Source organism: Macrotis lagotis, chromosome X (assembly GCF_037893015.1).
Source record: "Macrotis lagotis isolate mMagLag1 chromosome X, bilby.v1.9.chrom.fasta, whole genome shotgun sequence".
NCBI classification, from domain to species: domain Eukaryota; kingdom Metazoa; phylum Chordata; class Mammalia; order Peramelemorphia; family Peramelidae; genus Macrotis; species Macrotis lagotis.
In genome coordinates, this window is record NC_133666.1 from 143,337,724 (window position 1) to 143,361,869 (window position 24,146).

A 24,146-nucleotide genomic window follows, 5' to 3' on the forward strand; every position below is an offset into this window, starting at 1 on the left:
TCCAAATTACCCAGTTTGGGGCACACAAAAAGTTTAATAAATATGTTTCCTGACTGACAGCAAAAAAAAAAGCTTCTGTAAATATTTTTGTACTTAAGATTCTATTCCCTTTTTCTCTTGATCTTAGTGGTATTATTGGTTAAAAAGTATGAAGAATTTAGTGAGACCATTTTTGAGGTACAATTCCAAATTGCTTTCCAGAATGACAGGAGCAATTAACAGCTTCACCAATAAATAGTTAATGTGCCTATCTGAGTATAATAATTTCTCTTGTAGAGTTGTGTATTTTGTATTTTTTGTTAAACTTTTTGTAATGTTCACTTACACCTCAAATTTTCTTCAAATACTTTGTCTGATCTCTCCCCCCCTATATCTTACCTGTGTATATGTTATAGTCAATCAACCAATAATTATCTATTAAGCACCAACTATTTGCCAGGCACTGTGCTAGGGATAACAAGAGAAAAAATAAGTGTTCCCTATTCTGAAGGAACTTACAGAACATAAGCATCTTGAGACCAAAAAAGGCTTCATTGTTGTCTTTGCATCCCCAGTGTCTAGCACATATTAATCACTTCATAAATGTTTATTGAACTCAGTTGGGCCCTAAGTTTTCAAATGTTAGAAATAGAAGTGATAACTGAGACAGGGAACTTGATCTACAGTTATACACTTGGTCTTATCTTGGGGAGAATTTACCCCTTGAATCCATGAAAAACGAGTAACCCTGAGAACCAGCATCTCCATTCTCAGAGACAGCAAGAACTTCACCTGACCCAGAGCACCACAAGCTAGTCCTTGCATGAGACAGAGACCCCACAAGGATTCTGAAAATACCCTTGGGGTAGCTAGATGAAACAGTGGATTGAGTACTGGCCCTGGAGTCAGGAGGACTTGAGTTCAAATCAGGCCTCAGACATTTAATAATTGCCTAGCGTGTGACCTTGGGCAAGTCACTAAACCTCATTGCCTTAAATAAATTTTAAAAAATTATGAAAGAAAACTCCCTGGGTAAACTTCAACTTGAGAGGAAAAGAGGTTTAGGGGTTGGTACAAGGGAAGGGGGGGAGACTGAGGTGCAGGGAGTGTTAGGAAAGTCAGTTGATTCCCCAGGTTTCCAAAGGCCAGTGGCCGGGAGCAATTCCTTGGACCTCAAAGAGTGGCTCCCCGGCAGGGGCCTCTGTGGAGTTAAGCTGCCTTCAGCAGATTACAGCCCTGCCAGCCACGCTTTATAAATATTGCATCGTCTTGGCTATGAATAGCTTCCTCAACAGAGAGACAGACAGTTCAAAGCCTTCCTCAGTGAGGAGAAGGGCCTTTGTGGGAGAGGGTTTGGAGGGGAAGAGGAGGAGGATGGGGAGACAGAACAGAGAGACTTACCCCTAATTCCTCTATCAAAAAGGATCTTATTCAAGAAGTTCCATAGTGGTGAGGGAGAAGCTGGTGGTCAGGAATCAGAAGGGCCTCTTCCTGCCAAAAAATGTTTCCTCCCTCCATACTTCTACCTAGAAATCCTGAACTAACCAACCCCCTCCCCCATGCTATTTTCAGCTGTTACTGTCATGGAATAACATATTGGGAAGGGAATTAAAGGCCATCTAGATCAATCTCCCACTCAGCTTCTGAACATTACTGATAAATGGTCATCCAAACTCTGCTTGAACACTTCCAGAAATGCAGAGCTCACTGCCTTTCTGTTTTGTTGCTGGATAACTCTTGCTTGATGCTTTGCTAGATTCAGGATTCCCTCAGTGTGAATGTTCCCTTCACTGGTGCCCACTGTAACCATTTCTTCTCCGTCTTCTCATTCCAGTGATTTTTGTCCTCTAATGAGGAACTATCCAAGGTGCTACGTGGTGCGGTCGATGGAGCATTGACCTTGGAGACAGGAAAATTGGGATCCAATCCAGCCAGACACTTGACACCAACTAACTGTGTGACCTTGGGAGAGTCACGTAACCCTGACTGCCTGCCATCCAGGACCATCTCCCGGCATCCTGATCCATATCTGGCCACTGGACCCAGATGGCTCTGGAAGAGAAAGTGAGGCTGGTGACCTAGTACAGTACCTCCTCACTCAAATCCAAGTCACATATTCCCTGCCATCATTGTCTTCTTCAAGAACAAAGGACAAACATCATCCAAGGTGCTGTTTCTTAGTTTGTAATATCTGAATAGTACCCTTACACAAGGGGGTGCTAGGTGACACAGTGATTTGATCTGGACCTGGAATCAGTAAGAGTTATCTTCCTGATTCACATCTGTCCTCAGACACTTGCTAACCGTGTGACTCTGGGTAAGTCATTTTTCTCTATTTGCCCCAATTTCCTCATGGGTAAATTGGACTGAAAAGGGAAATGACAAATCACTCCTTTATCTTTGCCAAGAAAACCCCAAATGTGGTCATCAAGATTCAGATATGACTGAACACAATCACAACACACCTGTATATCACTCAGATTATCTACCTATTGGTTCTCACTCTCCCAACAAGACTGACCCATCTCCTTTGTCTTCCATATACACCTTTAATAATGCCATTTATATTGCTTATAGAATGAGAGTTAGTGCTAAAAAGGGACCCTGTAAATCATCTAGTTCAACTCCTTTTATAGCAAGTGAGCCCCAAGAAAACGGATTTGTTTACATAGGTAGTTAGCAGGATTTGAATCAAGATCCTGTGATTCCAAAGTCAGTTCTCTGTCCATTGTATGACACAGGACATGTGAACAATTTTTGACAACAAGCTGTAGCTTACTTATGCCTACCATGTATTCCATTTGGTCTTTGGGTTATTTCTATGTGGTAAATCAGTGTGTTAGACTTGAATCTAGAAGACCTGAGTTCAAATTCTAGCTTTGACTCTTACTATCTAAAACTGGGTAACTCATTCAACCTTTATTAGCCTTCATTTCCTCATCTTTAAAATGAGGATCATAATAATGCCTCCTTCAGAAGGCTCTTGTGGGACTCAATGAAATGATATATTATTATTAATTATATATTACATTTATATATTTAAATACATTATATTTATATTATGTTATATTTATAATATATTATATTTTATAATTATATTATATTTATAATATATTTTATATTATATATACATTTACATATATAAATATGTGTGTATCTATCTATAGATAAAACGTGCTTTGTAAATATTAAGGGGCCATATAAATATTTGCTATTATTTTTATTTGTAAATTCTTTCACATGCACACAGACACATGTACAAAACATACTTGTAACCCCAGGAGAAGCACTGTATAGATCTACTCAAACCACCAGACAGCTGAGTTGAATCTCACAAGACAAAAAAAAAGACTCTTACCTACTATAACCTCCCTATTTTCATTAGTTTTGCAACTGATAGGTGTCTATGGAAGGCAAAGTTTGCTAAGGAAGGTTTTCATTCCTCTTAACAGGAATGGATCTGATTTTTCCCAGACCACATCTATCTCCTTAAAAAGGATATTCCCCCCATCACTCAAATCTCTCTATTCACACCTGTTTGGGTTTTTTTTTTTTTTTTTTGTCCTATTGAGTGCTGGAGTTTGCCTGAGACACTCCTACATAATCAGCCACATCTAGTTGCACCAATTAACTCACTTTAGTCCAGAGGCAAATGGATCCTCAGTTCAATTTCACTTGACTTTCTTTTTTTCTGATCTTTAGGGAACTTAAGAATGTAGGTTATTAATAAAATCATCATGGCTTGTAAGATCAGACTCAACCTAGTTACTGTCCCTGACCTATTTAAATTCTGTGTATTCAAGCTAGCAATGTCATCTCTCCATTGGCACCTTTGATGTGTGAATAAAAACATATACTCAATAGCAATTAAGATTAATTTTATGCTAATCTTGAGAAAACCTGATTAAAATACTATCTAAAACATGGGGGCATCTAGGTGGCACAGTGGATAGAGCACCAACCCTGGAGTCATGAGGAGCTGAGTTCAAATCCAGCCTCAGACATTTAATAGTTATTTAGGTGTGTGACCTTGCGCAAATTACTTACCCCCTTTGCCTTCAAAAATTAGAAAAAAAAACTTTGTTAAACAGGAAGTGAATTGCTTAAAAGGAATAGGTAATACATGACTTAAATATTCATTCCTTTGTGTGGAAAGGGAAAGAGTAAGAGCAAGGAGGAAAGGGAACTTCCCTTTTCAGAAAAATGAATGTTAAATATTTTCTTTACATGTATTTGAAAAAATTACTTTTTAAAAAAAGAGAAAGCTTTCTTAGTTGTCAGAATTTTTAGTCAAGGAAAAGTTCACTGTCTGTCCCCAGTGGACAAAGTTGGTCAACCATCCTGCTGGGACAATGGGACAATCAAAACTAGGATTTTCTGTCTTTGCCATTCATCCATTTGAGCCCCAGTGTCTCCCTGTCTAAGTACCTATATCTACCAGTGTTTGTGTGTGTTCCTGCCAGAATGTGAGCCTGTGTCCATCTGTCTATCTATCCCTGACAATTTGTGTATATTTGGATTTGCTAGTCTCTGTGTCTGTGCCTGCAAATCTGAATACCTATGTCTACCTGTCTGGTGGAAAAATTCTAAGGTTGAAGTGAGCTTCCAGGGTGGAGAGGTTCTGAGACATGGAAGGAAAAGTCCCTAATGATACTCGACTAGAAGTCTGGATGCCTGTACCGCCAGTAAAAGTATCTGTCTCCAAACGAAAACTAACATATTTGACTTATACTCACTCAGTCCCTGCCATCCAGGTGTTCATTCTCATGATTGAAATCCAATACACTTTTTCATTCCAGTCCAAACATTATTAGGGACTTTTTCTTCCATGTCCTGGAAACCTCTCCACCCTAGAAGTTCACTTCAGCCCTGGAATTCACCCATTAGAAGAGCCCTGTCCCCCCATGACTTCTCCCTCTGATTGGATGGTTTCTCCCAAAACATCTAAGGAAGATGTGCAGGCCCGCTAAGTTTTCATTCTCCAGGCTACAAGATGAACTTGCTCTACCAATCTCCCACTCTCTTAAAAGTTTCCTTTATGTGTTGTTTCTTCCACCAGAAAGTAAGCTTCTTGAGGGCAGGAACTATCTTTCTCCTTGTATTTGCATTCTCAGCACTTAGCAGTGACTGGGATAAAATGAGTGCTGGCTATTTTTCTACCAATTTCACATAATTCATTTCTCCATATTCCTCAGTACATCCAGTTTCAGCAACATTAAGAATTTGACAAGGGGGCAACTAGGTGGCACAGTAGATAAAGCACTGGCCCTGGAGTCAGGAGGACCTGAGTTCAAATTCAGCCTCAGACACTTAATAATTGCCTACATGAGTGACCTTGGTCAAGTCACTTAACCCCATTGCCTTAAATAAATAAAATTTTTAAAAAAGTAAAAAGAATTTGACAGTCATTAGAACCATGGATCAGAGTCTCCTCCTACCCAGGTCTTTCATGTTCCTGACTCTTGTTTAAGCATAGAAATCTCTCTATTTTTCAATATTAAATAAGATTGTAAATCTAGATAGAACCAGAAAGCACTCTAAAGGTCATCCAGCCCAATCGCCTGATTTTGTCAATATGAAAAGTGGATACCAGGTAGATAGCCCTATTCCAAAGCCCAGAGAGATTGAGCCACTAGCTTCAGATCACAGATAAGTAGCAATTATGTTTGACTCCAAATCCAGTGCTCTTTCTAATTCTAAGGGAGCATTCTATTTCAGTAGAGGAGCCCTCCAGAAGTGAAGTTTAATTGACTTTGTAAACATAAGCTCCCAGAAGTTAATCATGTTTCAGTTAATTAATTAATTGTCCCTTGCTTAATCTCAAGTGGCTCCCACTCCCCAGTGAAAGCTCCCAATATCTTCACTGAAGAGGATTTGTTGAGTGCAGAGATCTATTCTAGCCCCCATGAAAGAGTCAAAGAAAATACAGACACAATTCCTGTCCTGGCTTTATTAGGGGACCTTCTTCCTTGCTGGACTTTTCTCTAAACCCTGCAGAAGATCATCTGAAAAGTGAAATAAAAAATGGCATTAGTCCAACACCTCTGATCCAAATATAGTGGAATCATTGAATTATATATATATATTAAATTGACATTTAACTAGCTTTGTGTCTATGAGAAAGACATGTCATCTCTCTCAGAGCCTCACTTTCCTTGTATGTAAAGTAAGAACAGCAATATTTGTACTATCTATCTCATAGAGCAGTGAGGAAGCAATTTTTATATAATTGAATTATATTATTATGAATTATATAAGTATTTGTATTGACTTTAAAACATATAATGTGCACCATTATTATCATCATTTAAAATATGAGTTATTATTGTTGCAATTATTAAATGTGGAAGGGACTTTGGAATGTATTATCAAGAATATTGGTTCTATAAGGAACCAGAATGCAGAATGTTAGAGCTGAAAGGTACTTTTTTAGGGAATATTATTTAGTTTTATCCTTTCTTTGTACAGATGGAGAAGCTGAGGCCCATGCCATTACCTGCCATTCTACAATTATGTATGCCTCCATTCATTGGATTGTTAAAGAATTTTCTGTCTTCCAGAGTCCCCTTTTAAAATGCAGTTTCCCAGGGAAGGAGCAGACCTAATCCAGTTCTCAATTCGCACTAGGTTATCAACTAATGCCTTAACAGGATTATTCGTCACTGGAGTTAAGAATGGAAATTTAAATGGGGTCCTGAGGTGTTTGAGATTTTCAGGGAGGACTAGCACCTCTGTTATGTGGGCACAAGCCCTTTTCAAAAAGGACTATTTATCCATCTTTGAAGTGTACTTTTACACCTATGACTCCAAGACACTGTAGCATGTGTAGCAACCACACCTTGGTAAAACCATCTCTGCAGACAAACTAAACTAGGTTGAAGATAACCTCAAACTTGTCAGTGAGTAAAAGGGATGTCTAAGCATGTGAAGATTTCCCCTGGTGGAATGGGAGGATGAGAACAATTTGTTCTGATAGTCATGAAGGATACTGAAACAGGTTGCTTAAGTATTGGTCAGACATAGAAGATGCCAAGGTCATCTGGACCATTGCCAGATGTTCTGACTTGTCTTGCCACTGGTCTTCAATGACTGAGAGAGTAAGGCTGACAACTTTATGCAGCACTGACTCACTTAAATCCAATTCAGACAATGAGCCAAGACGTCAACCCCATGGTGTCATTGATCCTCTTTGAAAACAAAGGATAAACAACAGATGAGGTACTAGAACTACATGGTACTTACCTTATAGTCACAGAATATCAGAACTGGAAGGACCTTTCTGAGATCATCCAGTTCACCCCAATCATTTTATAAAAGAGGAAACTGAAGCTCAGAAAGGTAAATTACGGGGTGGCTAGGTGGCACAGTGGATAAAGCACCAGCCCTGGAGTCAGGAGTACCTGGGTTCAAATCTGGTCTCAGACACTTAGTAATTAACCTAGCTGTGTGGCCTTGGGCAAGCCACTTAACCCCATTTGCCTTGCAAAAACCTAAAAAAAAAAAGGTAAATTACTTGTCCAAGTCACAGAGCTTGTTTGTGACAGGAATCCTAACTCCCATTCCAGAGCTCTTTCCATTGAAGCACAGGGAAAGTTGCCCTTGATGGCTTGACCAGAGGAGACAGTTTTTCTTCCCCTCCCTGTAGTCAGATCAGTATCCCCAGTTTCATTGACTCTCCACCTTTGCAAAGTAGAACATCCAATGGAAAGAGCCCTAGACTGGGATTAGGGGTCCTGGATTCTAGTGCTGACTATGTCATTGATTTGCTGTATCATTTTAAGGAAGTCGATTTCCTTCTCATCACAGTTTTCATAGTGTGTAAGATGTTGTATCTGGCTAATTTTGTTTAGCCTAAATGTTCAAAGGTTTAAAAGGGAGACCTCTGACCCTGTGGACGGATCCTCTATGATTTAGAGTTGGTAACCTGTGGTAGGAGAAGGATTACCTATGAACTTACTCTACTGAAATATAAATATTTCTAAAGCCTGAAAGAAATAGTGTTCCAGATTCCTTCCAGCACTTATACAATGCTATGAAATGTTGAGGTGCAGGAAATGTTCCTGGAGACAGGAAGCAGTGAGGGGAGGGTTTTCCCTAAGGAGAGCTTGAGTGTGGGCTCAGGCTGCCTAGGGGAACCCAGCATGGGGGCTAAGAAACAGCTCCTCAGTCAATGCCACCCAGGGGGCAGGGCATACATTATTCAGCACTGGCTGGTCTGGGGCAGGTCCCTTATCCTTGGACTTATCTCTGCTCCTTCCTTTCAGAGCTTTTTCCTTTCTCTCTGACTTGCTGTGGGTCAGAGTAAGGGGTCCTTTCTGCCTCTCCTTCCTCCAATAATTCAGTCTTTCTGGAAAAAATAACCTGAGGGTAAATTCCCTGATATCACCCCACCTCTATCACTATAACTCCACCCCCATTTCTACCAGGGAAATTTGACTTATGAACATTTCCCAAGGGTGGATGATATACATCACCAGGCTATGAGTGGCAGAGAGGAGCAGTTACTTGTAATATGGAGCTTCACTGGGCCCCTCAGTGAACCTCCTCCCCTCCCTCTCTCTTTGCTATCCTCCACTCCACCTTTGGGAATGGGAAACAAGGAAAGGCAGTTCTTTCCAAGATACAGTCTGCTACTCCAAGTCTCTGTTATTTATTGGTCTGTTGATTAATTCTAGTTCATGGATTTGAGTCCTAGCCTTGCCAACAACTACCTGTATAGCCTTGTGCACATTATTTTCTATCTCTAGGCTTCTATTTCCTCCTCTGAAAGGGAGATAAATTAAATAATGACAAAATCACATGAGCCGATGAAGATGACCAAACAAGGATATCTATTTGTTTGATCAGTCCTTCCTTCTTTTGAATGCATTTTTCCCCACCTTCTAGGAGCTTTGACTACTATATTGATTTTGGTTTTGACTCTTACCTGGGAGATTAGGATGGGAAGATGAGGGCCATACCTAAGATATAGCCTGATGTCTTTTCAAAGTTTAATCAATATGTTTTGTTTTTACATTACAAATATTTCCTGACCACTGCCATTTTGTGTGGGAGAAGTCTCTTGTAACAAAAAAAAAGTCACCGGGTTCAGAAACTTTAAATTTCTTAGGTTTTCTGGTTCAGCCAGTTCTACTCTCTTTCAGAATCCCTGAATATAATTTTGCTATAAGAAATGCCAGAGGGAAAGTTTTAAAGATATCTGGAAAGTCTTTTAGGAACTCACAGAGAGTGAAGCAAGCAGAACAAGATGAACAATTTATACAATAACCACAACATTGCAAAGAAAACAATTTTACAGGTGAGAAAACTGAGGAAAACAAGGTTAAGTGACTTGCCCAAGGTCATATAGTTAGTAAATGTCTGAAGTTGGATTTGAATTCAGGGCTTCCTGCTTCCTGGCCTAGCCTTCTATCCACTATACCATCTAGCTGCTGTTCAGAAGTGGAAGTGTTTAACTTCCTAACACACCCATATGTAGAAACTGTCCCAGAAAATGGGGAACACCTCAACTTCAACCTTAGTCAGGTCTCTTCCCCCGCCCCACCTTTGATGGACCTTCCAGTTTCGAAAGGTCTGGAGGACCCTGGACTTCTCCTATTCCCATAGAGGCCCTAACTATCCTGCCTGTATCATCTAGCAGCAGTGTCTATATGAAGAGGCAATGGCATGTCATATACAGATTCACCATGCTTGCAGTGATGTACCACCATGAAGGGGAGAGGAAAACTTCTAGCAATTAGAAACTGAGTTCCTCATGGCCACATACACATACTAAGCTCATACCCACTTTTACTGACACTCTGAGAGTGTCACAGACATGTGGGAAAATGTTTCATCCCAGTTATGCTTACTATACCATGTGAGTGAGTACCCCTTTCTAAAAAACTACTTAAGGCTAACTGACTAATATTATTCTCAGTTGGTCCTCTTGAAGGGAAGCACGCTAGCAGGGGCTTCATCTGATGGCATTAGAGAATCGCCCCTGACCTGGCTGGGCTATCCAGCTAGGATAACCCAGAAGGAGACCTGAGTCCAAATCTCCAGTGAAAGTGGGGAATGCTCCAGAACATGCATAGGTTTCACATCTGTGTGACCTCAGGCAACCTCTGGCCTGCTAAAATAAGGGGAGTTGGATGAGATGACTTACTTTCAAGGCCCTTTCCAGATATAAATCCATGATCTTGTTATCCTGTGATATGACACGTGGACCCTCAGATGCTTTATCATCCTTAGAATCCAATCTAATCTGATGGGGCCTTAATTCAAGGAAAAGAGAAAAAAAATACAAAGGGAAACTTTGTCAGCTCCATCTCTAATTAAAACGCTTCTCCCTAGATGAAAAGGAATCATAGATTGATGCTTCATCTCTCACTTTTCGTTGCAACTGAAAAATAAAAACAAACAAATCAGAAGATAAAACATACACACACACACACACACACACACACACAAACCTCAGAGGTTTATAATGAGCTTATGTCGTTCGAAATGCCAATGATGTCAGCTTCTGAGAAATTCTCCCAACTCGGAGGCTCTGGCCTAGGCACGGCCCAGAGGAGAGGGGTGGGCTGCGACAAAGCGTAGGTCGGTCAGTCTAGCAAAATAAAAATAAATATGGCTCTGCCTTCCGTTCTCTTGGCATTTTTTCAACAAAATATGCCTCCCCCTAGAGTTGTCTTTTTTTTTTCTTTTTAAGATTCATTAAATATTTCAGTGCATCTGGCTGGGTCCCTCCCTCTCAAGCACCCCTCCCTGAATAGTGACTTAGCAAACACAGGCCTTGCACACGTAGGCATTGAAATAGGCCCCTTGATTTCATTATAAATAGCTGTCCTGGAAATAGATCTTCCCATTTTACATTGAATGTAAATAGGAAAGCCGGGGTGTATGTGTATGTGAAGAATAGGATGGGGGGGGGGGCGAATAGGAAGGCTGTGTTGTTTTATAGAGATAACTTGGCCTTCTTGTTTTCCTCAGTTCTAGACCAAAATCTGTTATTTTATGGACCCATTGATGAGAAATTCATGAGATGAGAGTAGAATATATTCTGTCCAATGTGAGAACTCAGAGAAAAAATCTTATCTAACTCTCATTTTATATATGGGGAAATTAGGTCCCTGAAAGGGGAAGTGGAAGCTTATGGTAACCTAGAAAGTAGTAGAGATGCAACTCAAATCTAAGATTTTCCATAATTCCAAGATCAATCTCTCTATCTAAACATTTTGAGTTGCTTTGGAGAGATCACTTATCAGAAACTAGAGAGAAGGGGGAAAAAGACATCCTGATCTTTTCAAATATGGAGAGACATTTTTTTTTCTCTTTTACTTATGAGATTCTTGTATCTAAAACTCCCTGGATATGAAGGACCTGAGTATCCTTTGGGAATCTCTCAGTTCTCTAGATTGTGCTCTAACTCAGAACCTGACAACTCCAGAGCCTGATACACTCCTAAGTGCAGCTGCCAGATCCCCTTACAAGCACTAGGGTTCACAATTCTCAAAATATCAGTCTTTTTTGTAAATTAAAGGCTATTAAAAGGATTCATGTCCAGACCCATGGAAAGTTGAGACCTAATCCCAAGTGCTCTATACTACTTTCAACCAGAAAACTGTAGTCTCCATTACTCTTCTCAGTGGTGTCATCAGTAGGTCTAAGATTAGGATTTCCCTTGGAGGTGCATTTGTCTGTCTACTGTTTCACCAGTATTTCTCTTTTGATCCCTGTTTCTAATCCTTAATGGGTAGTTCTTTTTACACTCCCAAGGTATAATGTGTTCCCTTGCTGTCACCTCTGTGACTATACACTATAGTCACTAATTATCTTCTCCCTTGTCCATTCAACTCTGCTTCTCTAATTCCTTTAATTAAACTGTCCTTCAGCAAATGTTACTTACTCATTAATTCCTCTTTGAGGGCCAGTTCCTAAGCAGTTAACAATGGAAATATTACCCTGGAATCACCTTATTACCTCCAGCTAAAAGTTTCTCCAGCTTTTGAAATCTGGTGGTTTTTGTTTGTTTTTGTTTTTATTTTTGCCACCTAGAGTTTACTTTTCACCTTTCTTTAAGCATCTCAAGGATTCACCTTTTCCTCCCACCACCTGAATTAGTCTCTATTGGCTCATTTGCCTCCTCTCATTTGCCTACTCTCTCCTGAAGTGTTTGGGCTCTGGTGCCTTCTATTTGTTTCCTGATCTCCCACTGAATCTTGGATTTCAGAAAGGTCATTCACTCTCTCCATTTTTTTTCTGTCTCTCATTTTCTTTCAGGGCAGCTAAGACAGTTTTATGAAAATTACTCGAGGCTGCTTCTTGGAAGATTAACAGAAGGAGAGAAAATAGAGGAGAACCTGATGACTCCTGGTGATGGTTCCCAGCAAATATTGGGGTCTTCAATACACCACATATATGAATTTATCATCCCTTCCATTTGACTAAGCTTCTTGAGGGCAGGCACCATTTCTACTTTTGTATTCCCCACAGGGTTTATCATGGAATGAGATAGACAGCACTAGAAGAGACCTTAGCAAAGTTGTGTGGATTAGAGGGAGGGTATTAGATGTATAGTCAGAAAACTAGGTCCAGACCCCCAAGTATATGGACACCTGTTTCTGGCTAATACCTTCAGATCTTAGATCTGAAACAGAAAGGACTCAAAGAAGCCATTTGTTCCACTCTCTTAATTCTACAGATGAGGAAACTGAGGCTCAGAAGGGCTAAGTGATTTACCCGATGTCATACAAGACTTGTCAGTGATGGACAGTTTTATGCTGGGACCAGGTTACTGTCCATCACTAATAACTTGCAGTTCACTCTGTTCTGATGCCACCTGGCCTTACTCCATGTGGTTTACTCCTTGCATAAGAATAGATTGTCTCTATGGATCTGTACATGTCCTTGACATTTTTGCTTATTCTCTTGAATCTAGGCTGTGAGCATGCCCTTCTTTCCTGGACTAAGTATGTTTCCTTCCTTCTTACCCATCTCAAATCTCAAATTACTCCCCATTGGACTGGACTAAAGCTAAGGTCCCTCCCAACAACAAGTTTCCCTGTTTGCTGTCCACAAGAAAGTTGTAAACTGGTCTTTGCCAACCCTATACTAAGGTATTTTTTCAGCTAACAATCTTATAATTCATGACAAGCCCGGATGGCACTGAAGCCCCCCTCTTTTGCTGCCAGAGATTGGTTCCTAGGTAGCTTGAGAGAAAATGCCAAATAAGAGAGACTTGAAAGACCTTGTCAGCTCAGTCCTTGCAGAATCAGGAGCCCACAGAGTCATAGGAAGAGAGAATTGGTAGATACATTAGCTATCACTTAGGAAAATTCCCTCATTTTACATAGGGGGGAAATTACTTCCCCAAGGTCACATGGTTTGGTGTCATCAACACTAGGAGTAAGTAGAGACATACAAATTTTCTGGCTCCCAGGTTAGAATTAATTTTATCTACGTTTAAGTTATTGAGTATAGGATTTGAGCTAAAAGTAAGAAAAGGAGCAGAAAACCTTTGGATATTGTACTGTTCTATAATGAAGTCTTAAATTATCATCATCATCATCATCATCTGATCGATCAATAAACATTCATTAAGTACCTACTATGTGCAGTACTGTGGTAAGTATTGAAATGGGAAGTTTCCTTGCTAAGATTTCTTTAGCCAGAGAAAATCACAAGGCCAGAACCAAAAACAAAAAACCCCAACCTTGTTAAGTTTGCAGGGCAAACTTCAAAGGATGATTAGTCACCTATTTTGTAGGAGTCTACTGAGAAATGGAAAGAGAAGTCATTTGCTCAAGGTCACAGAGTAAATTAGTGATGGTGCTGGGACTTGAACTCATTTCCTGTCTCCTAATCCAACACTCAGGTGGATGTACAATCAGATGTACCAGGTAGGTGTTTCATCTGGGTCTGGACAGAGTGCCCCATCCCCCAGGGCCCAGACACTGCCTCCAAAAGATGTCCCACCACTTGTTCGTCATGAGGAGGGCCCAGGAGAGAGTGGTGATGGGGGGAGAAAGAGGAAAGGGAGTAGAGTACCTAATTTCCCTGGATGAAAAATGCAGGCTCTGGTGAACTAGAGGAGAAAGACATTCTCTGTCAGCACTTTCTGGTGAAACTGCTTCATTAAAAAAGATGTATCATCGCCGATAAAGTTAATACCACTGGTTCCTACTAATTGTTTCTGACATTTTCTTCATGATTGATTGCTCCAGAAGTCTGAGCCCCAGTGAGGGAGGACCAGGAAAAGACACCTGGTTGTCTTGGGTAGATTCTAGAATAGATCAAGAACTGTCTGCACTGAGAGTCATCAGGTTAACAAGAGGGTCCCCACCCTCGGGGTGAGGAGGGGCAAAAGGTTGTAAGGGAGCCTTCACTTTTACCCACTGCAAAACTCAGAATCCTAACTCAGCACAGGCAATAAGTCCATCCATTCATGCTCCAAATAAAGATAGCATGATAGAGTAGAGAGAGGCTTTGTACTGACTGTGTAACCTTGAACATAGTCTCTTCCTCTTAGCTGAATCTCAGTTTTTTTTATTGTAAAATGGAGGTAGATAATCCCTTCCCACCCTACTTCATGAAGCTAGTATGAAAATTAAATGAAATTATGTAGAGAAATGTACCCTGCAAATTGCAAAGCACTATATAGATGTGAATTATTGACATTGTTATTAATATGTTGACTTGTCTCACACCTTTCCAGGACTAAAGTTTCCATTAGGAAATCCTGGGATCTTTCCTGTAATAGGAACAGTTGGGATGGGATGAGTGCAAATACATTTAGCTATGGGCAGAGTAAAAGGTCCCGTGACATTTTCTGAAGATCCTGGAGAGAACCTTGATGGGAGGGTAAAGTTCCAAGAAGTAAAGGTAAGAAGTGAGAGCATTTCAAGCATGAGGGAAAACATGTGCTACAGCCCTGAGTTATCATGACATCAGGGTAGGTCTCACCAGGATTATTATTCCAATTTTGTAAATAAGGAAACTGAGACTCAGAGAGATTGTGATTTGTCATACTGTGATAAGTGGTCTTTATGGACTACAAAGCCAAGACTTTCAATCTAAGACAATCAATTCCATTTAACATCAATAATAATGATGATAATAATAATGAAATTTATGTTGTACTTTTAGAGCTAAGAGTTTTACAAACATTACCTCATTTGATCCTCATAGTGATCCTTTAGTGGAGGTAGTGTTATTATTATGGTCATTTTTACAGATGAGGAAACTGATCCAGTGAGAGGTGAAGTGACTTACTCAAGGTCACATAGCTAGGGCCAGCTTTGGACACCAATCTTCTTGATCCCACATCCAGCACTCCATCTTCCATAATACCTGTCTCTTTAGCGATGTATTGAGCACCTTTGTGTGAATCTGTAGAGGACCCAGAATTCTTGTGCTTCACAAACTTACTTTCCTTTGATGAGAAAATGAGTGGAGTGATGAGACTTAGCATGTGCAGTGATTGACAAACAACATTCAATAAGTCAGTCAATAAACATTGACCTCCTACTATGTCCTAAGCACTGAAGAAATAAATTTTTAAAAGACAGATTTTACAGAACTTGCAATCTAATGCAGGAAACCAATATACAAAAGGAAACTGGCAATGGGAGGGGAAAGGAGAGGTACCTGGTACAGAAGGAAGGTGGAAAACAGCCGGTGGGAAAGGAAGAACTGCTCAGTCTGGGAGTCTTCTTAAAGGGAGACTTTTGGAGCCTTGAGAGGTGTTTGTTCTATCCTCTTACCCTCCATTCAGAGGGGACTGATAAGGAGTAGGTACCAAGGCTGATGTAATCTTGCAGGATGATGAATTCCCTGGTGATGAGGTTTCTTGTGTTGAGAACTACTTGAACGAATTTGGATTAGAAAGTCAGTTATGACTAAATGACCTAAGCTCTGGTGACCCTTGAGCTGAAGGCTTTCCATGGAACTCTGATTTAATAACACAACTGTTAAAATTACATCATTGTTTTTATCCTGCATGCTAATTTTTTGGTTTTCTGCTCTAAGAACTGTTTGATACTTACAATAAACAGATCTGCTAGTTGTCCTGCTGGCAACCCCATCTGAGAGTAGGCATGTTTCTTTTTCTCTCCTGAGCTGAATGAATTCCCTGGTGGACAGGGGAACTCAACAAAGGAGTGTAGCTGGTGGGAAATGTATGATACATCACTGTGTAGATAGTACCAGATTCTTAAGTGCCTAATTTGTCAGAATTCATTACTTAGGAATAACTGTTCTAGCCAGAAGCTCTGGTGTTCACTCAACAATTCAAAACTTATTCAGCAATAAGTTCATGTGTGGACCATGACATGACCAATTCATTGAATCAGTCCTTTAGCTTACATCTATGAGAAAAGAGAAAAATTAGTTGGGTAGCAAATAGGTAGTACCATAGAGATCTGAACAAATCCTGTCTCAGTCTCTTCCTAGCTTCATGACCCTGGGAAAGTCACTTAAGCTCTGTTTGCCTCAGTTTCCCTCAACAATAAAATGGGGATAATAATACCTAACTTCCAGGGTTGTTGTGAGGGTCAAATGAGATGATATTTTTAAAGTACTTAGCACAGTGTCTGGAATGTAATTGGTATAAAATAAATGTTTATTCTCCTCTCCTACCCTCCCTTCCCTTCCCTCTCAAACAAAGAACTGAAAAGGAAGAAGGATGAGAGCAGGTTGGGTTGCATTTGGAAAACTGCACAATGTTTATGATGACACAAGTTGCTCCTCCAGCACAAGAATCCATCTTTTCATCACAAATGTTCTCCAGACAACACTCTATGGTCTTTGACCTTAAAATAACACAGTCTAATAATAAAAGCTAGTGTTTATATAGTACTCTAAAGTTTGCAAAGTGGTCTACAAATATTGCCTCATTCTAGTCTCACAACAACACCAGAAGGTAAATGTTGCTATTATCCCATTTTACAGCTGAGGAAACTGAGGCAGGTGGCAGTTAAATAACCTTTCCAGTAAGTGCCTGAGTTGAATTTGAATTTAGATCTTCTTGACTCAAGGTCCAACACTATCCACTGGACTACCAGTTGTCTCAAGGAATTAAAAGTATGCTGTTATTTGTTGGTGGTAATTGTTGTTGCTTTGTTTAGTTGCATTTGACTCATTTTGAGGTTTCAGGGTAAAGATACTGGAGTGATTTGCCATTTTCTTCTCTAGATCTTTTTACAGATGTGGAAACTGAGGCAAACAGGGTTAAATGACTTGCCAGGGTCACAAAGCCAGTAAATGTCTGAGGCTAGATTTGAACTCAGGTCTTTCTGATTTTAGGCCCAGTACTCTATGAACTATGGTACCACCTAGCTGTAATCTAGAGGTCAACGAAGACATACTAGGTGGGTGTAGGTAAGTAAAATAATGATGGCTGAGGCTCAAGAAATGATCCAAAAGTTACCATTGAAGCAAAGTACAATAGAAAAGATGAGTCAGTCACTTGACATGGATGAGATATAACAGAGATACCATCAAACATTCCAATGGTGCCCTTGAAATAGAAAAAGTCCAGGAGGAAGGCCTCCAGCACATTGGACAGCTCTTCAATGGTGGGTCTATGGGAAACCATGTATAAGAATTACAGCAGATGGGAAGACATGGATGGGCTACCATCTGTACTGACAGAAGAGGAGAGATCCATAACATGTGATCTTAGATATATTGAAGGCTGGAAGTGTCTATAGAGATCTGTCCCAGGCCCCCAAAATACAAGGATGAAATAAAGTTCATTTCCTATCTTAAAATAGTTTAAAATCTAATTGAGGGAATGGGATATTTAGCAAATATCTATAACAGAAGTTGAAGGAAGGAAGGAAGGAAGGAAGGAAGGAAGGAAGGAAGGAAGGAAGGAAGGAAGGAAGGGAGGGAGGGAGGGAGGGAGGGATTTATTAAGTGTTACGATGTGCCAGAACCTCCTAACTTCTCCCTTAAAGGATTAGAAATATTTCATTAGGTAGAGATGTGGACAGATATGACCTAGGCAAAGAGGACGGACTTTGAAAATGCAGAGGCCAGGGAGGGAATAGTAAGACTGAGGAAAGTCTAAATATTGAATATATGAGAAGGTAAGTGACATAACTATAGTTAGAAAATTAATTTGGACCCAAACCATGGAAGTTTTTAAATACCAAAGTAAGATATTTGTCCATCTTTTTCCAAAAGACAAGAGGGAGATATTTAAACAGGATAATGTGAGCATATCTGTGCACTAGGAAGATATCTCAACTAGATGTACAAATGGTGGATGTGAGAGAGGAGGCTGGAGACAGCTAGACCAGTTAGGAGGTGATTACAATAACTCAAATAAGAGGTGATGAGATCATGATAGAATCCAATATGAGTTAAGGACCAAATGCTGTGAAAACTCAGAGGATGGAGGTTCACTTCCATCTGGAAAAATCAGGAAAGATTTCCTGGAGACAGTGGTACCAGAGTTGAGCATTGAAGGAAAAGAAGAAATTGGACAAACAGAGCTAAGGGCCAGGGAATTCTTGGTAGAAGGAGAACATGAACTAAAACAGAGTCAAATAGGGTATATTTTAGGAACCAACTGGACTGGAGTAAGATATATATACTAATAGTTTATATTTCTTTGGTATCTTAAGGCTTCTAAACCCAAAATTGGAGGTAAGTGTCCTGTTATTCCATTTTACAGATGAGTAAATTGAGGCAGGCAGCAATTTAAGTGACTTGGACAGGGTCATACAGCTATTATACATCTGAAGGTGGATTTAGGATGAGGGTTAGACAAAACACATACTGTTGTTCCCACTCTTCAAATGAAAAGACTGAGGTCATAAGAATCATAGCACTAGAACTGGAAGAGTCCTCAGAGTGTATCTAGGCCAACCCCCTCATTTTACTGAGACTCAGACAGGTTAAGTGAATGACCCTAGTAAAGGCCAGAGTCAAGACTGAAACCCAGACCTTCTCCCTGCTATCCCAGTAAGAGGAAGGTTATATTTAATCCCCATCAAATCACTGGTTTTCACAGATTAGCTGAGGTCAGATTACAGAGGTCCTGAAGAAGAAGAATCTGAATTTGATATGTTGGCCAACTGGGAGCCATTGAAAGTTCCAGAGTAGGGGCAGCTAGGTGGCACAGTGGATAGAGCACCAGCCTTGGAGTCAGGAGAATCTGAGTTCAAATGCAGCCTCAGACAATAATTACCTAGCTGTGTGGCCTTGGGCAAACCACTTAACCCCATTTCCTTGCAAAAAAAAAAAAAAGTTCCTGAGATCAGAGAAGGTCATGTTTGAGAGAAGCCAGACAAGATTGAAATAAAAGATTTTCACACAAGCTTCAGCCCATGCAGAGCAGGAGACAAGGCTGAGACTGCCCTGAGACTCTGCCCTGCAGCCCACTCCCTCTATCAATTGTCTCCCAAGGTTAATGTCCAGCCCAAATCTCTTCCCAGTCTGAAAAAGGGTCCAACAAATTCCTGCCCCTGGGTAATGATGGTCTCTATTCTCCCTGCTTGCTGAACCCATCCCAAAGAGGGGATGAATCCTGAACAGAACCGAACACAAGCAGGACAAAGCAGGTAGTTTCTCTGTTCTTGGTCCCAAGTATCCAGTTCCCCAGAGTGTTTCCTAGCTTTGAGGACTCTCCCCTCCTGGAACCCATCTGTCCTCCATGCCATCCCCTCTCCCCTACATCATGCTACCTCACTGCCCAGAGAAAGAAGATGGCACCCAAGTCTTAATTCATAGGTGAATAGGAGCCAGAAATTAGAGACATTTGTTCTCTCTGATACAGATGGAACTAGGCCAAAAGATGGTAAAGGGCTCCAAGTGGCTGGTGGGAGCTCTACACTTTAACTCCATGAAAAAAGAGATCAGGGAAATAATGTCTGAGGGTGATGAATGTATAGGGAGGGCAAAGCAGACCTTGCCTTTCTTCCACCTGGGAATTTCTATTTTATATGGCAGTCCCTTCAAGGTAGGTACATGGGCAGAAATGAATGCAGGGAGTAGAAAAGAAAAACTGTCCAAAGCTTGGGTAGTATTAACATCTCTCTGTGTAGCCTGAATCCCTTTGGTATAGCAGAGACTTAGCAAACAGAACTAGGCAATCAGCAGGCCCTCAATAAATATTTGAATGGAATCCTCCACAGTCAAAGGGACTACTAATCGTCCAGTAACCAGTCCCAGCTAAAGTACTCATAATTGACGATGTCCATGACTCCCTCTTAAAAGGAGTCTTCTGGAAAGAGAAAGCTTTAAGCCAAAGCCATGAGACTTAAGAAGGGTATATCAGACAATGAGAGAGAGAGATTCGGGAGCAGACAGAATTTTCAAAATGCCTCAAATCCTACCACATAGGTTGACTCCTACTCTGCCTATGAATAAAACCCATCTTGACCCCAAGGACAATGAGTCAATTTTGTAAAGGAAGTCTAACTCCAAAAGGGTTGTAGGCAATGTCCCAGAAAAGATTCAGTTGTAAGAATCCTTCTATAAAAGTAGGACATAGTAAATATTAATCTCTGCTCTCTTGGAGTCAGGAAAGATGATGGAGTGTAGCAACTACAACAGAGCTCATCACAGTCAATAAAGCAGTCAGTCAACAAACTTGCTTCCCCAGATTTCTGACCAATTGTTATTCATTCATGTCCCATGTCATGGCCCCATTTGGGTTTTCTCCTACTGTCCACATTAATCTCCACTTTTTCACTTCACTTGAGATCTAAGTTCCCAAGTGAAAGGAAGACAGGAACCTTTCCTTTCTTCAGGAGCATTTTGGTCCCTTTACCATGGATCATCCATCTTGCTCTATATGTTCATGACTTTACTTATGACTAGCCCTGTTGGTTCAACTATCCCCACCTCCTTTCCAAGAGTTTACCAAAAAACAGGTATGGTAAGTTCTGGGGATAACAAGAAGCTCAAGGTGCTCAAGTTTTAGTGGAGGAGACATCATGCAAACCACTATATTTTTTTACATAGATAGATAAATAGATATATGTATTAATGTATAAATGCATATACTGTGTGTATATGCTGTATATATATATATATATATGCATGAATATATATGGAAGATATACAGTTCTATACATTTTATGTGTATATTTAGTGGATAGAGTGCTGAACCTGGAATTAGGAAGACCCCCAGTTCAAATCCAGCCTCCAATACTTACTAGGTCTATGACCCTGGAAAGACACTTAACTTCTCTTTGCCTCAGTTTCCTCAACCATACAATGATAATGATAACAGCACCTCTCCTTGTGAGGATCAAGTAAGATGTTTGTAAATGCTCAGCATAGTTTCTGTCACCCAATAAACTGAGTGGATCAATCAGATCTCTAGTGGAAGCGGGGAGATTAGCTCTGCCCTCATCTCGGAGTGAAGGGCATCTGAGGAAGTCAGTTCTCAGCTACTGCTGAACCTTCCTTCTCCCAGGCAATGGAACCTGGGGCTGGGCGCAGTAAAGCCTAATTGAGCAGATGGATTTTCTTTTGGCAGATGAAGATGTAAACTGAACTGGATCCCTGGGTTTGCTATTGGATTTCCTGGGGCCAAGAGCTAAATTCTCCCTCCCCCCCCACTCCGCCCACCCTCCCGTCATATCTTGTTCAATCAGTTTACAGCAAATCATGACATGTGGTGCTGGGAACAAAAAGATAACAGCTGTTTCTGTCCAGAAACCGCCCTCCTATTGGCCCAAATGAGGACTTTTAATTAATGAGCAGGTTTGGTGGGATGAGGGGAGAAGATTTGAAACACATTAATTAAAAGCTGAGTGACTCAGGAGACTCTTTTTCAGGGGGTTTTAGTTTCCTTTTGATGAAAGCCTCTCTCACAGCCCACCTGGGAGGGCTCAGGTATTGGTAACAATAATTTAGGCGGAAACCATATTTTCTAAAGGCTGTTAGTTTTGGAGCTAGATCACCAGGGTATGAATCTTGGCTTTTGACTTTGAGAAAGTCACTTCCTATGAAAGTAGGATAAGGCTCTGAACTTTGAGTCAGGAAGACCTGAGCTCAAATCTCACATCAGACACTAATTAGTCATATGACCCTAGACAAATTACTTAACCCTGCTGTCCCTCAGTTTCATCATCTGTAAAATGAGAAAACTGGACCAAATGGCTTCTAAAGTTCATTCCAACTCTTAACTCTACAATCCTAAGAACCTACTTTATAAAAGGAAGGATTTAGATTGGATGATCTCTAAATATCTCTTCTAATACTCAAATCCTTTGAAGCTTTAAAATAATAATAATAATAGGGCACTTAATAAATGCTTCTAGAGCTTAAATGTTTCTTGAATGACTGACTGACCTACAAAAAAATCTATTAGCATTTTTATGTCCTCCAAATGGTTCTGAGTTGTATTCATTGCAGTGAGGGATGCGTCTGGCCATGGAAAGGAGGTGGGGTTGGCTGAACCAACCCTACTTGGACAGCTAAGAGTAAGGCAGGGCTAGTCACAAGTAGAGTTAAGTCATGAACACATAGAGCAAGATGGATGGTCCATGGTGAAGGGGACCAAAATTTCCTGAGGACAGGAAAGGTTCCTATTTTCCTTTCACTTGGGAACTTAGATCTCAAATGGATCTTTCAAGGTGAAGTGAAAAAGTGGAGATTAACGTGATCAGTGGAAGAAAATCCAAATGGGGCCATGAAGTGGGACGTGAATGAATAACAATTGGTCAGAAATCTGGGGAAGCAAAACAACTATTATCTATATAGTATCATGGATTTGCAAAGTACTTTAAATAAATCTCATCTGAGACTTCACAACAGTCCTGAGAAGTAGGTACTAGTATCACCCCATTTTATAGATGAAGAAACTGAGGCACAGAGAAGATTTGCTAAGGGTCACACAGCTAGTAAATGTCCAAGACAAGATGGGGAACCTGTCCTCAAGTCTAGTATTCTCTCCATTACTATTCTTTATAGCTGCCTTACTCACACATTAAAGGATAAGCAAGGTAGCAGAGGTCAGGGGGGAAAAAATCCAGGCAGATCGACAAGTTAGGTTGAACACAGTGGTGGAAATCTGACTCACCTTCAGTCAGAAGCACCAGAAAGTGATCCAAAAAGGTAGATGGACCATAGGATGAAATAAAGTAGTGACTGCCCATGGTTGGGGAAAAGCTAAGAAAACAATGATAAATTAGAAATGAGTTCTGACAGTTGAGCTGAGATCTGCTGAATTGAAATAATTTGAAATTTCCAAGAATCATACACTTTAAAAACTAGAAAGGGCTTTAGAAGTAATTTAGGTTACCCCCATCATCTTACCAATGAAGAAACAGTCCCAGAGAGATGTTTGCTCAGAATCCGGAAAGTAGCAAGTAGCAAAGTCAAAAATGAACCTAAGACTCTGCCTCCAAATTCAGTGTATTTCCAATTACATCATGCTGCCTCTATATTTTGTTTCCATCCTTTTAATAAAACTTGTTTCATTAATACCATGAATTTCATTCTTCCAAGCGGGGAATTGGCCTCAGTATCCTGGAGATGGAAGTATACCATGCATACAGTATCCCAGATCTGATTGTCAGGGTTTCAGCCAATGAATTAATTAATCAAGTAGTAAGCATCTATTGAGTAATTCCTATGTGCTTAGTCCTATAATAAGCACTTAGGGGAATTCTTCCCTAAATCTCCATTTTGAGAAAGGGTCCAGTACAACCATTCTTCATTCTCCAGACTCTACCACCTTTCCCCCACATGGGTGCCTCCTCCCATCGATCTTCTGCTTTTCTTTTTTTAAGATGTATTTTAAAATTCATTTTCTTAAAAATTTTAAGCTCTGAATTCTCTCTCTCCCTCCCACCCTTCCCCCACCCTTGTGAAGACTAGAAATTCAATATCAATTATACATGTGAAATCATGCAAAACACATTTCCATATTAGCCATGTTGCAAAAAAAAGCAGAAAAGATGAAGTGATAAAAATTATGCTTCAATCTGCATTCAGACTCCAACAGTTCTTTTTCTGGAGATGGATATCATTTTTTATCATAAATCCTTTGGCACTGTTTTAGATCATTGTACTCATCAGAATAACCAAGTCATGCACAGTTAATCATCATACAATATTGCTGTTACTGTATACAATGTTCCTCTGTTCTGGTCATTTCACTATGAGTTCATTTAAGTCTTCCCTGGTTTTTCTGAAAGCATCCTGTTCATCATTTT

The 24,146-nt window shown here is 40.3% G+C and overlaps 1 long non-coding RNA gene across 1 annotated transcript in view; it reads right to left on the bottom strand.

Moving 5' to 3' along the window:
- Positions 1–5,915: 5,915 nt before the first annotated feature.
- The window catches only part of LOC141502152 (uncharacterized), a 62,443-nt gene continuing 44,212 nt past the window's right edge, over positions 5,916–24,146 (bottom strand). The window contains exons 2-3 of the long non-coding RNA XR_012472429.1: positions 10,127–10,235; positions 5,916–5,984 (exon numbers count right to left, since the gene is read on the bottom strand). This is a non-coding gene — a long non-coding RNA (uncharacterized LOC141502152). The remainder of the gene's footprint in view (positions 5,985–10,126; positions 10,236–24,146) is intronic.